This window comes from Penaeus monodon, chromosome 6, assembly GCF_015228065.2.
Source record: "Penaeus monodon isolate SGIC_2016 chromosome 6, NSTDA_Pmon_1, whole genome shotgun sequence".
Classification (NCBI taxonomy): domain Eukaryota; kingdom Metazoa; phylum Arthropoda; class Malacostraca; order Decapoda; family Penaeidae; genus Penaeus; species Penaeus monodon.
This window is the reverse complement of record NC_051391.1, coordinates 13208067-13212515: the sequence shown is the minus strand read 5'-3', so window position 1 is coordinate 13212515 and position 4449 is coordinate 13208067.

The window sequence follows — 4449 nt, the reverse complement described above, 5'->3', positions numbered from 1 at the left end:
AGAATTGTAAATTCCCAGTTATGATAACGTGGAGTCATTTTGTATGTCTATGCTTAATTCAAGAAAGAAGAGTAAATAAACATACTGAAATGAAAAGAATAAATAGAAAAAAGAAAACCAGTCAACTCCAGATCCATCTCACCCTCAAAAAAAGAAAGAAAAAAAAACATCCATCCCACCCTAAAAAAAATAAATGAAAAATAAAAAAAAGGCAAAATACATCCAGCCAAACTGTCACAATCGACCAACGGAAACAACTCCCCCCCCCGCCCCACCACCAAAAAAAAAAAAAAAAAATCGGGCACACCACGACACGGGTCAGCCCAGCGGGAGGCCGGGCACACTGCATGCTGCGTCCCTTGAGAGAGGTGAATAAAAAGGCCACAAACCGGGTACCCTGACCTGACCTCGAGAAAGGGAAGGAACCCCCGTGCGTGACCTCACTCGCAGCAGGTGGAGGGAGAGCGGGAGGGAAGGTGAGGAGGGGGGGAGAGGGGGGGAGGGAAAAGGAGAAGGGGATGAAGAAATGAGGGAGAAGGGGAAAACGAGTGAGAGAGGAAGATTGAGAGAAGAAGAGGGAGAAAGAGAAATTGAGATACTGTGTGTGTGAGAGAGAGGGAGATAGATAAATAGATAGATAGATAGAGAGAGAGAGAGAGAGAGAGAGAAAGAGAGAGAGGCGAGATAGAGACAGACATACAGAGAAGTAGACAGACAGAAAGAAAACGAAAAACGAACTATACACAGAAATAAGAGAGAAACAGAATAACGACACAAACATCCAAACAAAAGGATAATGGCCGCTGAAAAGAAAGGCTTCGACGCGAGAAAGAAAACTAACCGACAGATTTCGAGCGGAAGTCGGCCATCAATAAATCACGGGGCAAAAGCGGCCTTACTTTTTCTTTATTCTCTCCCCTCTCCCTCCTCCTCCCCTCTCCCCATGGCCTCCCAAACACCGCCTTTAACCCCCTTACCCCCCACTTTTCCCCTTCCCCCTCCCCTCCCCTATCTTCCTTTTCCCTTCCCTTCCCTTCCCCCTTCCCTTAACCATCATCTTTCCCATTCCCTTCCCCTCCCTCTCTATTTCCTCTCCTCCCCCATCTTTTCGTTCCCTCCCCTATCTTCCTTCCCTCCCTCTCCCCATCTTCCTTTCCTCCCCCTTACCCCATCTTCCCACTCCTCCCTCCCTCCCTCCTCCCTTTCGCTCTTCATCCACCCTTCCTTCCCTCCCATGGCTGTGTTGACCTACTATGACCTCAGTTGACCCCCCTGTGACCCGGACAATGGACAAGTGCGAGGTTATGGGTTCTGGTGATGAGCAGAGGATTAGCCATGGGATGTTTGCGTGTGAAGGCCGCGCTTTCTCTAAGTATTCTCATTTTTATCTCTTTCTGTCTGTTTCCTCTTTTCGCATGTCTGTCTGTTTGTATGTCTGTATGTTTTTATGTGTCTGTAAGTTGTCTCTCTGTTTTCTCTCTCTCTCTCTCTCTCTCTCTCTCCTCTCTCTCTTCTCTCTCTCTCTCTCTCTCTCTCTCTCTCTCTCTCTCTCTCTCTCTCTCTCTCTCTTTCTATCTATCTATCTATCTATCTATCTATCTATCTATCTCTCTCTGTTCATGTCTATATTTCTATATAGATCTTTCACTAAAACTTTAATCATTTTTAAATGGGATAAAGAAAGACATAATGATATGAATGAGAGAGAGAGAGAGAGAGAGAGAGAGAGAGAGAGAGAGAGAGAGAGAGAGAGAGAGAGAGAGAGAGAGAGAGAGAGAAGAGAGAGAGAAGAAGTGAGAGAGATAGAGAGAGAAGAGAGAGAGAAGAGAGAAGGAGAGAGAGGAGGGGAGAGAGAGAGAGAGAGAGAGAGAGAGAGAAGAAGAGAGAGAGAGAGAGGAGAGAGAAAAGAGAGAGAAGGGAAGAGAAAAGAGAGAAGAGGAGAAAAGAAGGAGAAGAGAGAGAGAGAGAGGAGGGAGAGGGGGAGAGAGAGAAGAGAGAGAGAAAAGAGAGAGAGAGAAAAAGAGAGAGAGAAAAAGAGAGAAGAGAGAGAGAAAACTGGAAAATGAAGGCGAAGCAGTGTGAGACGACCAAGGCGGGGAGCGAGGGAGGCGGCGCGGGCAGGAGAGGTGTCGGTCCCAAGGGCTTACATCATTAGCTTACACCGGCCACCCTCGACCCATCATTACCATCCGGGACTTTTGGTGGGCTCCTTGGCCGCCTGCCTTCCCGCGCCTTCCAATCCGGACTACACGAACGGGGTCTTCCGTCTGCCTCCGCATTCCGATACTCGAACGCTCTTGAGTCTGTATCCGCATTCCGTTTTCGAAAGGTTCTTTCATTTACGGAGGACTGGGGCTTTTAAAGGGTATGCTTTTTGGATGGTTTGTAAGGCTGAGAGACCGAGAGAGTGTATGGCATAAAGGGGAATACATGGAAGATAAAATGGAGAGCGTGGGTAGGTTGGAAGGAGTGTAAGGTGACCGGGCTTAAGGGCGAGGGAGGAGGGCTGGGTAGTGGACGTCGTGACGGGGGGGGAGGGGTGGGGAGGCGGATGACAGCTGGAGATCGTGGGCATTACCGCCTTTCCTCTCTCCTTTCCTCTCTTCCTTCGCTTCTCTAATTTGTATTTTTTTTCTCTTCTCTTCTCTCTCTTCCTCTACACCTCTCGATGGTTTCGCTTCATGCTTGCGTATCTCTTTAATTCATTATTTTCCTCTCCTCGGCCGCGTTTCTCGGCAAGAGACCCTTAGACCTGCACCAATGTTTTTGTTACTGACTCTTAAAGAAATAAACAGACTTCTCGAAAAAAAAGCAAAATGATGAAAATAACCGACGTCTTCCCCTCTCCCCCCCCCACACCAAAAAAATCGGTTTGTCATATCACGTGGAAATCCGTCATTAGAATCATTATTGCTTCTTCTCTTCGCCTCAGCGTTTGCTCCTTACACCTGTACCTAATTACCTCTCAGTCGTCGGCAAATTACAACAAAATCCGTCCACTCAACAGCTAATTGCACCTCCAGACGCATTGACAACCTGCTAATACGTCCACCCGTGTAATGCGAACCGCCCATCATTACTAGTCCACTAGCCAAGGTCGTATGAGGCAGAGGAGTCCAAGAGGTCAGGTCACACACACATACACACAAACACACGCTACTCCTCCTCCCCTCCCTCATTCATTCATCAGCTGCTCTTTGTGGTCATTCATTTTTTCGCCCTTCTCCTCCTCTTTCTCCTCCTCTTTCTCCACCTCTTCGGCGTTTTCCTCCCTCCCCTCCTTCCTCCCTTCTGACTTCCCCTCTTTCTACTTCTCTTTCCCTCTGCCCTACTCCTCCTTCCCCTCTTCCATCTTCTCCACCTCTCCTTCCCATACCTCACTACTTACTCCAACCCCTCCACCATACTCTCAACCCTCTCACCAACTCCACAACACGTACTCCTCCCCTCCTTCCTCACTCATTCGATCCTTCCTCTCCACATTATCGCCATTCTTCCTCCACTTCTCCTCCTTTTACCCCTTCTTCCCTACCTCCTCCCCTCCACATACACCTCTCTCTCCTACACCTCCCTCCCCTCCTCCTTCTCCTCTCCCTCCCCTCCTCCTTCTCCTCTCCCTCCCCTCCTCCTCTCCTCTCCCTCCCCCCTCCTCCTCCTCCCCTCCCCTACCACTTCTCCTCCCCCATCTCACCCCACCTCACCCCAAGGAAAGGATGTGGACTTCCGGTTCATTTTTGTGGAGGCGAGGAACGTCTTGCCCGTTTATAGAGCTCTGTTTTTGTTTGTTTGTTCCTTCTGAGTTCTTTCTCCTGTACATAAGCGTTTGTCTGTGGACATGTACGTCGTTTTGTGCAGTTGTTTCTTTTTTATCTCCATTTGTGTACGTATATGTGTTTCTTTACTTACACGCGTACATCTGTACTATGGTTAAAGGTGGTACATATACTAACGTGTATGAATGCATTTGTATGTGTGTGTGTGTGTGTGTGTGTGTGTGTGTGTGTGTGTGTGTGTGTGTGTGTATGCGTGTACATGTGCCTCAGGGCAGTAACCCGCACAGTACGTCGCGTTATCTTATCAGCGAATCAGTGGTGAGTTCCCCAGCCACGTTATCATCTGGTGTATCAGATCTTATCCTCAACCCTTCGTCCATCGAGAGGCACCAAAGGTAAAATAATCTGTCGTCTCAATCAGAGCCTCCTTCCCTCCTTCCGTCTGCTTCGTTTTATTCACACACCCTCTTTGATATCATAGATGATTGGATATCTGTGTGTGTGTGTATATGTATATATATATATATATATATATATATATATATATATATATATATATATATATATATATATGTGTGTGTGTGTGTGTGTGTGTGTGTGTGTGTGTGTGTTGTGTGTGTGCATTTATGTTGATATACATACAAATATATTACAGTTTACTTCCTTATCCTTCTGT